The sequence below is a fragment of the Cryptomeria japonica genome, chromosome 8 (genome assembly GCF_030272615.1).
Source record: "Cryptomeria japonica chromosome 8, Sugi_1.0, whole genome shotgun sequence".
Lineage (NCBI taxonomy): Eukaryota > Viridiplantae > Streptophyta > Pinopsida > Cupressales > Cupressaceae > Cryptomeria > Cryptomeria japonica.
Genome location: NC_081412.1, coordinates 35,917,455 through 35,932,319, shown reverse-complemented (window position 1 = coordinate 35,932,319; position 14,865 = coordinate 35,917,455). Strand labels below are relative to the sequence as shown.

Sequence of the window (14,865 nt, the reverse complement as noted above, 5' to 3'; positions counted from 1 at the left end):
TAAAATTTTGAAATTGTTAAGCTATACAACCAACAAATAAAGGAAATAGACCTGCAAATAATTCTTCCAATCTGCTCCTCCAAGATTGGAAATACAACTGAAATCTTTTACAATCAAGCCCATCTGTGATCTCTGTGTGAAATCACCAAGTTATCTTCTAGATTGGATCTTTCACCAATGTACAAGATGTTCCTTGCAAGGGTTTTTCATCCCCGCAAAGCTTAAGCTGAACCAAATCCAACTCAAGAAACCACATAGAGTTTTCCGAAAGAGAAATATAAGAAATATTAAACTCCACCACACCAAATGAGCTCTCAATTCCCTTTTTTAAAAGCCTTTTAGGGAACTTTACAAAAACTCCCTATTAATTTATTAAGCCTTGTAACTCCAAAAAGTGATTTAATTTACTTTTATAACATTTCCGGCACTTTAAGTCACTTTTAAGCATCCCATCATTTAAAAATTTCCATCATTTTTCCAACAAGCGATAACACTGAGGTGCCTGATAAATAAATTTAATAAAAAAGACAGCCTTTGTGAAAATAATTAAAGATAGCTCAATAATGCACCCAATTAGCAACAATGGTCGAAATGCATCAAAATTGAAATCTAATTGTGTAAGAGTGATCCCGATGATGAATGATGATAAACAGACCTAACTGGGTGACTAAAAATAGACAGTCCCTCCAAGAATTTTGGAGCCCAAATTGGAAGTCAAAATAACATCTAAAACTGAAAGAGTCATATGACTTGTCTAAACTATCTGAGCTCACTGGTAATATTAGATTAACCCTCTGAACAAGCTGACACAGACCTAGAAAGTCAATGGCAACTGCACTACTAGAGAACCTGAAAATGGGGACATTAAAGAAATGTACTTTCAATATTGTGCTTGTACCTCTGAGATAAAAAGATAGATCTAGTTTGTTTTTTTAGCATTTTGTTTACATCCAAAACCCTGCAAAAGTTACTTTTACATTGTGCATAATCTTCAATCTAGTTACTTGTCTTACCTTTCAAGAATAGATTGAATTAGCTAACCCCACTAATTCAAAGAGAGGATTTTCCTAACATGGTTCCATGTTGTGTTGTCACAAAAGTGACAAATTGATAGGGTTCTGAAGTAACTGATATAAGAGGGCTCCATGGATCTGCTAGATGATGCTTAATTTTTTAGGAGAGTACAGCAATCCCAGTGCATAAGAAGAAATAACAGAACATTTTTTTAACCTGGCTCTGGCACTTTCTGAATAAGAATGCTCCTCTTATTATTGCCAGCATATGATGAAAGTAGAAGAAGGGGTTTTTTAAACCTGGCTACGTTACTTTCTGAATAAGAATGTGTCTCTCATTATTGTCAGCGTATCATGAAAGTAGAAGATGAGATCAAAAAGCAAGCTTTTCACATATGAAAAAATAAAAAAAGCCGAAAGTTTTATAAATGGCATTTCATGTAAGAGTTGATATAATATACTAGCAATATCCTAAAACCAAGGTAAAATTTTTGGATGATTGAATATACCTAATCATTAGGATATACATACACCCAAATGTGGTTCGTAATCTGAATCTGAAGATACTTGAAAAATTGTTGCACATGATGCATTAGTCAGAAACATATTGTTAAACGAAGTTGACAAAGATTGAAAATAGCTGTTCCAACATACCTCAAGGCCTAATAATGCAACTAGCCTTTTGGCTAGTAAAACAACTTAGTTTCTTTTAGAAAACAATACCATTTATCTTTTAGACAATATAACCAAAACAAAGCTATGTCACTTTCTGAATAAGGATGCTTCTCTCATTATTGCTGTCATATTATGAAAGTAGAAGATGAGATCAGTAAACTGTTGATTTTAGTGATCAGATTTAGAATAACTTAGAAATAACACAAAGCAATCACACAAAAGAGACAAGACACCAAGAATACCCTGGGAAAACCTCCCTCTTGGAGGAAAAACCCAGCATCAAGTCCAGATCAAAATCCTTTAATCGTGAGCAAATTACAAGTACAATGAAGATCAGATCACTTATCTGATTATGTCATCAACCTAGGGCAGAGCTTTGCCCAATCTAAATCACTGATGTGCAGGCCCTAATTCGTTGATCCCACAAGTAGGGTTTCGGCACCACAAAAGAGGATGATCGCTGCTCTAAATTAGCGAGTTAGACAACTCAATATTGCCCAGCATAGTCGCCCATAATTGGCACAAGTCTGCTCCACAGTGGTGATCAGATTTGGGTTTGGAATGGAGCTTAGAATGATCAATAGTTCACCCAGATATAAGGTAGATTCACAGCTCAGATTCCATACTAATTTGCCCAGCCACAAGAACAGAAATTCGGTAGAGTATATGAGGTTTGGGTGCCCTAGGACAGATTTGCACTCCTAGATCAGATTCGCTTCAACAAGAAACCAATTCGCTGAAGTTCGCTCACGCTTGATGAATATCCTTTTGCTGATGATGATGATTGCAGCTGGAAGCAGATCACATAAGGTAGATATATATATATATATATATATATATATATTCGCTTGTGATTGATCATTTGTGATCCTCAAATCATCTTACTTATATATTATTTCATGTCAACAATAAACCTTGGTCAGCCTTGCATATTCTAGCGCCAAGATATAATTTTGAATTTACAAGTTACATATGGGTTAGGACCCATATACAATTTACAAGTAAAATCAATTGCCCAAATAGGGCCTGCCCTTTTTATTACAAGTTACAAGTATTGTAATCACTTAAGTTATTACAATATATATATTTGCCATCAAATAATTCGAACTAGCTATTTAATTTCAACACTCCCTCTTAGCTAGGGAGGATTACAGCGAGTAACCATATATTGTAATAACACATCGTGGACTTCTTTCATGATATCCATCATGCACATCCGTAGAGGATGGATCTGAGATACAACCATAGATATCCATCATACACATCTGCAGAGGATGGATTCAAAGAATACGGTCATGGATTCCTTCCATGATATTCATCATGCACACCCGTAGAGGATGGATCCACCTTGCACTCCGTAGAGGGTGGGAGAGGTATTATACCTCAAAGAAACTACCACCTTGCACTCCGAAGAGGGTGGAAGATATACACAATGTATCATAGGAGCTGAAAACTCCCTCTTAGCCAAAGTATATTTCAAAGAAACAAGGAACGCATGTTAGTTTTATCATAAAACATAGAATTATGATCAAGAACATCCTTGTTATAATCATATAACAATTATAAATTCAGAACTGATTTGATTTCAAATGTTTAGCCATACTCTCTCAAATCCAACACTAGATGTAAATCAGATTTCAACATCAAATCCAATACTTAATCACTAAGGTATACGTACACACCCAAATGTGGTTTGTAATCTATATGTGGAGAATGGTTGCACATTAGGTTCTCAAATGCATATGAGCATGGCAGTCTTCAAGAACCGTCCAGATTTCAATTGATTTTTCGTTCTTCAAATGCAACCCATTAGTCCTCTACAAGCATTTCTCCTATCATTTGGTTGCGTTCTGAAAAAGATGATGAAATGATGGGGTACATATTATTAAATAAAGTTGAAACAGCTAAAATAATTGTTCCAAAATGCCTTCAAGGCTATCATGATGCAGACTAGCCTCTTGGCTAGTCAAATCTCTTAATGTATTTCAGAAAGCAATACTGTTGAATTTGATATTTTGGAAAACATAAATACCAATAGCATAAAGCTCTATGTCTAGCAAGTATTTCTCATACATGAATGCACATATTTTTCATACAGAATTTCCTATCTATATTACATAAGAACCACAGAGAGGGAAGATTTCATCTACTCAGAATGGGTGATTAACATTATATCAATGGGTTCTTCAAAATTTGATACTTACTCATGCTTGCCAAAAGAAGTCCTACTTACCTGCCAAAAGAAATCCTCTATATCTGGTGTTGATTGAAGGGCTGAAAGAATTTTTTCTGTTTCAATAAAGAAGCAGTGCACTACAGAATCCGCAATCAAGTCACACGTGTGGCTTTCCAGTCAAGGCTTCATAAAGGCCCAATGTGCTTCCGTGGGAAAAGGTTGGGCGTAGTAGATGTCTATCTGTAATACTCTTATTTTTCCACTGTATAATAAAGTTTTGATCATATTAGTTCTCAAAACATTAAAAACAAGTCAGGTATATATTTGTGGATATTGAGAACTATAATAGAGCACAATCTACAAAATAACATTGGAGATAGAATAAAAAATTATACAGAATCAACCATGAATGGTGACAAAGAAACATGTTATTTTGCTGATTAGCATTTCTATCTTACTCGGACAACTCCTTTGGCAATAAGCCATATCCCATCAGGTTTAGAGCCCTCCTTGTATAATATGTTTCCCCCCAACTTCATAAATTCTTTTGCAGCATTTCCAAGAGGCTCAGAAATTAAAGAAGGCAGAGCTCCCAGAAAAGGATGACTGTTTAAGATCTCCCTTACAGAAGGCATCTGAACCGATGGAGGTTTTCTAAGAAGCTTTTTCAGATCAATCTACAAATTGAAATGCATTGCTTAAAGTCTGTCCTTTAGATGGTACTATGGTCCTAATAGACAACAAGTCAAATGGTACCCCCATCTATGAGAGAATTAAGCAGCAAGGAACATAAAAATAAAATAAAAAATGGCTGAGCACTGAGATGCATTTGAATTTAAAGGTTACCTGTACAGCATCATGGAGTTGACTCATCTCTTTTGCATCCAATAAACCAGACTTTTCAAGATTTTGAACATACTCACTAAGATTTAGTAAAACAGAATATGTTACTTGCTTTGTTTTCAAAACACGTAAAACCTGAAATTAACCATAACAATTGTCTCAGACACAATACCACTAGGTAGAGAGTCATTTCCTCGCAATCAATGGTCAACATAGTAATCACTAGAATACATCCAGATTTGAATAAAATGTTATGACAGGAAAATAAATTTAGACCGAAAATATATTACTATCGAGAGACCTCAGGGAAGTTAAGTTGAACATCTTCAAGAATCTGCTTTGCTGGCTCCCCTTCTGCTTCACTTTCTTGAATTATTATCTCAGCAACCTCACTCTCTCCTGCATGAACAATTGTGTTAAGGGCCAAATATTGAATGTATAATAATAATCTTGAATTGTAACCAAAATGTACAAGAATGATATATATGTTGGGTACAACATACAGTAATCTTCAATATACTCATAAACAGAAATATCCTTAAGGTAGGGTTACACCACAGAATGTTCCTTAGGAAAGAACAAATCCAAGAAATCTGCTGCTATGAGAGTGGAGCTCGCTACTCTGTTCTATATTTACTACTAAATACAAGAGACATCTGTGTGTAGTTTCTCGTCTAATAATCCTAAAGTTAAAAAGAAACCTTTATACCACCCCAATATGCATTAGACTTACTCAATTACCAATTATATGTTGTTCTACAATTTATCCATTTTATGTAATACGTATTACTCATTTAGCCTATCCTATCTACACGTGGGTTTTGTGTATCACAAGTTTGGTACTCCATAATGCCATCTACATCATATTACCTAAATCTAAATTGGTGATGATTCGTTTTGGTCGTTTGTCCCTGGTATTTTTATGAGTTTTGGACCATTTTATATATTTTAAGGGCATTTCCTAAATTTCAAGTTGGTTGGACGCAGCACCCTCACTATTACTCTTCTCACAGGGGATTTACCTTAAGCAAATCTCTTTATTGTTGACTTTGTTCACGCCTTGAAGATTTTTAACTGTACATGTCCACTATAAGTGCCTGGTAGAAAACTTGTTCCCATTTCTCAGGGGCTTTAGGAGGGCTGATGAGAACAAGACCATGTCATGCAGCCTCTCATTAGATTCAGGTGTGAGTTACCTTTCATAATGCTTTATCTTAGGTCTTTCTAGCGAGCAGTTCACAACCTATGATTGATTTATTGATGAGGAGTCGTGGTTTATTGACTACATGTGCCATTCAATGTTTTGACTTTAGTACCATGTTATGTGGTACTTGATTATTAACATTAGAATTAACATATTCTGAGTGATATTACTGTCATATCAACTAGACAATAATCTTTCTTAATTTCTTTTGACAATGGAGCTAAGCACCAGGGTGTGGAGCATGTCAATGAATAAATAGAGGTCAGCCAACATTGAAAGATTCATTCTATACTAATTTCACATATTTCAGACTAGAGAGCAGCTACATCAAGCAACACTCATCTATTGATTCAAGGACAAAAACTGTTGGATCTTGAGATTAGAGGATGAATCCCTTGTGGTTTCTTGTGGGCAATCTAATCTAGAGGTTGCAATGAATTGAAAGCATTCTCTTTTATTGGTAAATGATTTTCGGGGCAACTAGAGCAACATTTCCCAATAACATTAGTTTTGATTCGAGGAAAGTGTTTCCACCAAGTGCTTGATTTCTAAATAGTTCCATGGTATTATTATTTGCTAAATTACAAGGTATGCCCTTAAGGCCTCCTGCACCTTTACCGGGTATGTCTGAGTACGACTTTGCCTGAGAGTACGCCTAGGGTACATACCCAGGCGTACCCAAAGGTGCTATGCCCAAAAGTAACAAAGAAAGTTTTAACTTTTTTTTTTTCATCCAAAATGTAATGTCCCAGATTGATAAGTTTATAAAATTAACTTAAATTTGTAGCAAGGGACAGAAAATGAATTTAATTCTCATTCCATACAATTAAAATACTCATAAAGATTCATCAACATCAACATTCTGCACAAACTATGCACCCGATTTTGAGATTTGACCACCAAATTAACCTGAAAATTCACCAAACTTAACATGCAAGTAATTAACATAAAATATCACCATTTGCATGGCCTGTAATTGTTGTATACATGTATTCATCAATATTTATGCTCAACATAAATCTGTATACAAAACTATTGGATTTCTCACACCCAATAAACCCAAAATGCACAATAACTTATTGAAACCATTCCAAACTTTATTCAGATCAAAATATCAGTTTTGATTACAGATTAGGGCCCGATATAGATCAATAAACATGCATTAATATTTATACTAGCATTTGCACCAGAAGGGCTGCAATGGTTGTGCCGATAGAGAATTATATGTAAGTTAACGTGCCAATAAAGTGTATATTTTATTGTCTTATAATTTTGTAATACTTGATTTATACATCTTCAACATGTATAAATTTTTTGTGTTACATATTTTCTTATAGTGAGTTGAAAGAAATATTTGTAACAATTTCAATTTTGAAGATTATGTAGTTGATGATACCCTGTGCTTGTATGAAATGAGCCTAGAAAAATCTTTTTGGTTGTTCAATAATTTCACTACTACACATCGAAACAAGAAGATAGTGGACTTTATCATAAATGCATAGTTGTTCTTATATAAAAGGCACAAATTGTAGAAAACTAAAAGTCTATGTTAAGAAAAGGAATTATAGGCGAGAGTATATTAAATTGGTAACATGAGAAAATTGTTCGATGTAGTGATATATGAATATCAAGCATGCACATGTACAACATGAAGTTGTGAATATATTAGATTTGAGTTTCTTTCCATAAAGAATATACTATGAAGATCGTAACAAAAAGAACAAATTGTTCGATGTAGTGATATATGAATATCAGGCATGCACATGTACAACATGAAGTTGTGAATATATTAGATTTGAGTTTCTTTCCATAAAGAATATACTATGAAGATCGTAACAAAAAGAACAAATTGAAAGTTTATCTAAAGAAGATTGTATTGAAAATTGTGTACATGTGTACTCATTATAACGAGTGAAGATACATAAAGACTCGTCATTTTTCTTGATAATTGTTTATGGATTTTTTTTATTCATGGATATCAATCAAAGAGAGTGTCATTTCTATTCAAAGACTCTTTATTAATTTAACTCTAGATATAATTGTAAAAGTTAAGCTTTGTCATTCTATTTCACCTATATAAGCCTTGTCATTCTATTTCACCTATATCGATTGTTGCTTGGTTGAAAATTAGTCCTTAGAATTTATGCATGTTAAGTCCCATACCATGGATAGTGGTATTTGTCACAATTACCTAAAGATATGGGTGTTATGGGTATAATTTTTGGGTCATCTTGGTTCCAAGGCGGGCCATTGTAATTATCAAATCACAACACTACAATTAGATGGTTTAGAGCCAATTATGTACATAATGTCTAATACCTTCCCAAGAGACCCATTTGCAAGTCATGTTTGAATCCACATGTATGTTGTTAACATGATTTGTTGGCATGTACACATTAGTCAAGTTGTTTTAAAATGCAATTTTAATGTAAGGATTGTTGCCTTGTCCATAGTATTGATAACATGCATCTTCTAGGAAAGTGCAAAAGGTGGCCAATATCAATATTTTAAGATACATACTCACTTAAAAAAAGAAAAATAATCAAAGACAAATTAAATTGTTTGTATAAAAGAACAAGTGCCACGTAGTGGCAAGTACTTGTTGTATATTGTAGTAGAAGAAAGTATAGTAGTAGAAGTAATAAATATAATAAAATAAGTATAATATAGTAGAAATAAATATACCAAAATAAGTATTGAGTAGTATAGTTGGTTAATTTCATAATTTATTGAATTGGTAGCAAACTTCAATTTCAGATGCATATCAAATTTGTAGTCTTGAAAATTAGTTATATTATAAAAATAATTTTTAGTTCAAAAGTATTTGATTCATAGATATTTTTTAATATATATCAAATCTAAAATTAAACACTTGTTGTAAATCTTAATTCATTATTCTAAATTAAATTGATGATAGTTATAATTTAATTGATTTCTCTATAATTTATATAAAATTCTTAAATATAAAAATAAAATAAAAATTATTAAATTTTACATCCATTAATTTAATTTAAATGATATTATGAATTTCAGTCTCTGGAATAAATTTAATTTGGTAACCATTTGATTCCATTTGTTATCTTGGGTTTCCATTCATTACCTGCTCTCTTTGAAACTCTTTCCACCATAATGCAGCATGGCCTTTCAACTTTGCTTGAGCTAACTTTACCCCTTCGGGATCTCTGATTTCCTCCACTTAAAAGTATTCTTCCAGCTCCCCTATCCAATCAATCAACTTATCTGAATTTAATATTCCAGAAAAGCTCGCCACATCCATTTTGTTACTTTTTGTGATTCTCGAAAGATCCCTTAAAAATCTTTCTTCTCCAACATCTACAGGCTGTTCTTCTCTTTCAGGTTCTTGTTCTTCCAATTCACCTCCTTCATCACTCACATGTTCTCTTTCATCATTCACATTTTCTCCTTCATTTCTTGCACCTCATTTCTGATATAATTTCGTATCATCTCTTGAAATCACTCCTACACCTCCTCAATCCTAGGCATTCCTCTTCGAGACGGCATCTCTATCACTCTTTCAATTACGGCTTCAAGCTCTCGCTGCTCGGGACTTATTTCTTCCACCTGCAACAGCCCACACGAGCTTCTTCACAACTTTTTCACACTTCCACAAGCTCAGGACAACAAGCTCTGATACCATTCGATGCAGGAGAAATTTACACACACACAATTAAAACTGCGGAGACTCTCTGCTCTCTATTCAAATTCACACATGCCAATTAAGATTGCAAAATATGATAATACGTTCATACAAATTTATTGCCCCTCTCTGTTCTGCACAGCCACACTACAACGCTCATTCGCAACCCACTTCTGCTCTTTTCTTGGGTCGCTGCTTCCCCGCGACTTCCCCCTCTCTCTGCGAACTTCTATTTTATTTATATGTTTTCATCAGCAATTACTGCCCTTTCAACTCACACAACACGAACCCCAAACCGTTCTTTCTCCTTGTGTTTGTCAGTTCGTTTCTTTGCCACTACAAATTCTTGACCTTTCATTTTATTTCTATGGAAGCTGAACGGCTAATACAGCTTCCTTTCTATGATCGATTCCATTAATTAGTTTACCATTCAAACAAATATGTCTTGGCCTTTGCAATCCGGTCATCGATACTTGCCAGAAGATCCAAGGTTGATTGAGGAGCAGATTTCAAGTCAGATTGGAGTGAATCTGTAAGCAGACCTAAAGAGGCGAATTTTGTGCAAAAACAGAGAGGTCGACATTAATGGCTGAAGGAAGAAATTATGAAGTAAAAACAAGTCATTAATGATCAGATTCGAACAATTTTGTTTCATGAATGCATTTTTTGAAGATTAATATTCATACAAGCTGTTTTAGAATGAACTAATGATGCGAGGGCTTAAATTTTTTTTATTTAATTATCATGGATTGTTGGCATTCCATTAATGCTAGGGTTTTCATTTACAATCTGGATTTAAAGTGTCTTCTTTGTCTTTTCAAGTTTGATGCAAGGAATGAGGCGCATGGAGCATGGAAAGAGGGATTTCGCAACATGAAAGGGTCAAGTTTCAAGTCATACAAGAAAGTGGATCAAGGATGAAGGAACTAAACCATGCAGATGAAGAAAAGATCAAGATATTGCAACATGAAGGGGATCACAAAAGAAGAATTTCAAAGGATGGAGCAACATTCTGAGAGGTCTGAGACATGAAGAAGGAAAAGTGACCAAATGAGTCCACATAATGAAGAAGAGTCAAGGACGTGTTTAACACTTCAAGAATGACACTCAAGAAGATCACTAGAGAAACATTATTCTACAAGGATGAAAAACAACTTCATTACATTGACCGTTGGAAATCCAAGATCAACATGAAGGACTCTACAACAATGATATGTAATCAAGGATTTCAAGACAAAGAGTTGCAAAAGTCAAGATGAGGACTAGCTCAAAGCATGATGAAGATGAAGGCAAGATGATGTTCAAGACAGAGAATTCCTAAATTTCAAGATGAAATGATAAGGGACATTGTGATAGTTTCAGAAGAGTTAATAAAAATCAGAAACTTGATTAAGATGATGATGATGAATATCAAGAGATATTGATAAGGATGCAAGGAGTGTATGCTGAGGTGGTGCCCATTCATCATCAACCAATCAAATAATTCAAAGCCAATTTGTCCAAGTTCAATGAACTTGACTCATCATCAACTATTTATGTGGAAAGCACTAAATTCAATGTAACAACTCCGATTTTCTCATTGGTCCTTTTTCTTCAAAGGACTTACATTCAAGACATGTAATTTTTCGTATTGGACATTAAATTTAAGGTGGTGGTTGTTATAACTACCTCACTTTAGGGTTTCATTGAATGATCTTGGACATTGATTTAGAATCAATTTGGGCCCTTCATTTGTAATTGGGAGCTCTATATAAGGCTTTGCCTTCTCATTTGTAAGAGTTAGAAGTTAGAGCATTCAAAAGTAGAAGTAGCAGTAGGAGACAAGAAATTGTTGCCAAGACTATATGGTGGAATTAATACATGATTTTCATCAAAGATATGGTGGATCTTTATGTGTTGTTTCAACATTTTCGCATGGTTTCTATATCTCAAATTTTAGTTGAAGTTCATTGGTTGTAATGGAAAAATGTGAAGGTGTTTGATGGAATTCATGTTCATACAATTCGTAGTTTGTTGATTGCAAGTTGTAGTGCATGGTTAGTCTGAACCTAATTTAGCACTAGTTCAATTGTGGATGTTCATTTGGATTGCGCCGCTATTGGGTATTTTGATGAATGATTACAATATGAAAATCCTTTGTTACCTTTGGAGATTTCATCAGTTTTGTGTAGTTGTTTTCTCATGGTGAAGAAAAGATTGATTTATTGAATCCATCGATCAAAGTGTCATCCATTATCATCATTGTTCTTAGGTTTAGATTAGATTCTCTCAACCCTTTCCTTTTTGTGTTTTGTTTGAGTTTGAATTAGTTAGTTTCCAAGTTTTTAACAAAGCATATAAGTCCCTTTGTGATTACCTATGATATCACATCATTCACTGAGTCTATCCAACATAAAGTCACATTGTTTGCATTGTAAACCTTGGGGTTGCCTTATTTGATCACAAAGTTTAGCATATGAGGTTTCCTTGTTCAAGAGAGGATAAAATACTCGATATTTTATTCTGTGTTTGAGGTGTCATAAAAAACACATCAACAAGATGGAGTAATTTTTAGTTAGCAAACTGTCATCAATCTATGTAAGGGTGCTTCAAGCCAATTTATTTCTAACCTTCGATGATACATTGATAAGAGGAAAGGTTCACATGAAAACTAGGGTAGCACCCCATGAGCAAGGGGATATTTGTGCAAAATATCATCAACGGGGCATCAAAGGGATGAGTGTTGATGAAGGGTTATCGATATATGACAATGAAAGTATTCTCAAGATAGGTATGGACCCACTTTCCAGCCCTACACCATTGTAATCATTGTCATCGACCACTCCATTACTTCAATGACACTCACACAATTTGTTCTAGAAGGATTCCCGACCATGGTAAGGAGTATTTTTTAGTTGGTGATGGCTACCCATTGCTTCCACATTGGTCATTTTTGGGAATTTTGAAGGAGTTTGTCATAGTTGCATCTGTTACATCATTTCTATATTGTTGGCCTTAATGTTTTTAGTCATGGATAATTTACATTTGCACAAGTTGAGAGAGTTTCCTTGCATGCCTACACACAAGCTAACTTGTATCATAGTGACATTATGAGACTCATTGGAGCCTAGGGATATAATCATGGAGCAAGTGTTTGGGGTATTTCATCACATGAGATGACCCAATGGGTACAATAGGAACTGGGTGGTAAGATCCTAGAGCAACTCTTCAACATTGGGTAGAAGGCTTCACCGAGGGGGAGTTTGTAGGTGTGAGAGTTGGATAGAGTAGATTTTATGATGATTCTTCTAGCTAGGTTTGTTCTACTCGATAAATGTGGGGTTTGAATGTTATGAGCAAGGTGGCACAATCTCCCATGGTGATTCAATGATGGAGCTTCCTAATTCATCATTTTTTGAGGGCAAGCAATTTGGGGAAGGGAGGACTGTCATGTCCCACCTCCTTTAGCCAACTTCAAATTCACAAATTTAAAAAAGAAGGGTGTTTTTCAACATTCCCACCATTTTGGCTGACTTAGTAAGTAAAATAAATAATTAAAATAATAAAATAAAATGAAGCTAAGGTTTAAAATTAAATTTCTAGCACCAACTATGGGACCTATGGCCGACCCCTTCAAGTAGATATAAGGTCATCCTATGTGTTAGTTTGAGGCATAAAAGTAATTGATTTTGCTATCTATTTTTTTATTTTCAAATATAGAATGAAAACCCTAGATTACAACCCTTTAAGGTAGGACAATCCCTAGATGGAACAATGCAAATGGCTAGGAGGGGTTTTTCCCTTTAAACCATCTTTCCAAGGGGTTTTCATCCTCAAGAAATAGAAGAACTCACGTTCATTTTCTCTGGAGAAGAAATTCATAAATTGAGAAAAATCTCTTTCTTGAGACAAAACTTTATTTTATAACTTTTTGAGAGTATATAAAATTATTTGATATTCTTTTGTTTTTTTCCCTCAAAGCTATAAAATATTAAAATATCTTATAAATAATCATTTTTACCCAAAATTAAAAAATTTAAATAATTAAATGCATGTTGTTCTTTTAGATTATAATGTAAAGTTATTTTTCAACAACTTAAATTTAATTATTTAATTTTTCCCATTTTACCATTCTATTAGCCTATGAAAATAATAAAGAAAATAGGCTAAGGACCTTCAATAGTCCTATGCTTGAGATGGGGACATGACAAATGCTTAGTAGAGGCAAGAAGGAAAAATTGGGCAAAGATTATATGCCAAGTGGATAGTCTCTATCACATTGAGATAAGGTCATACAATAAAGAGGGCATCATTCAAGCATAAGATTGTCACTCCAAAAGATATCGGATTCAAGTCAGAATCTTCATTGAAATCCAGAAACGAAACTTTCTATTTTTAGATAGTTATTTTTTTCTTTGTTGCACCTTCCTAGACTGAGGAGAGAAACTCAAAAATCAAACTTTCCATTTTAATAAAGTTTTTTTTTTGTTTTTCTACTTTTTCCAAAAATGGCTATAGATGACAAGAAGGGTAGAAGATTGTCAAAGTAGACTTGGGCTTCATCAAATGAAAATAGAATTTAGAACGAAGAAAGACAACAATAAAAGGAAAACTTATCAAAATCAATTAATGAAGTATTCAAAAATGTAAAATGGAATAAATATAAAAGAAGTTTAAAATTTTGAGTTAAATCATTTAGAAATTCCTTCAAATTGGCAACAAGTGGAGATCTCTCCACTACATGCCAAGTTGTGAAATTTCTCTAACGACTTTCCATTCTCAAAATTTCCACTTCTTGGTGCCCATTACCAATACTTCCACTTCTTGGTAAGATTAACTCAAGAGCTCCACATCTTGGCAAACATTGAGAAACTCCCACTTTCTAATACCAAGGTAGAAAATCTCGACGACAGATCAAATAAGAATGGTTTAACCTTTAATTGATGATCAAAGAATGGAATAAAAGAAAATTGAGCATCCAAGCTTTCCCAATCACCCAAATCAAGGATGAAATCAAATAAAACAATTTAAAGCAAAATATTAGAGGGGCCCTTCATTCTTGTGGGCACCCATGATAAGAAGAAAAAATGGAAACAATGTGTTAAAAATTGCAATTTTATATTATTTTCAAAGATTAAAGTTGTAATTTAATATTATTTTTCAAAGGGATGAAGATTGAATAGCTATTTTTTTATTATCAGTAAAGGGCATTAGTCGATAGATTTATATATTAATATAAGCAAAATATACATAGCATAGTTAATAGTTTGAAGTTAACAAGTCCGAGACAAGATAAAAAACTATTTACAAAATGCCC

At 33.9% G+C, this 14,865-nt stretch overlaps 1 pseudogene; it reads right to left on the bottom strand.

Moving 5' to 3' along the window:
* Positions 1 to 14,865, bottom strand: part of LOC131064570 (sodium/hydrogen exchanger 8-like) — a 260,405-nt pseudogene that overhangs the window by 25,352 nt on the left and 220,188 nt on the right.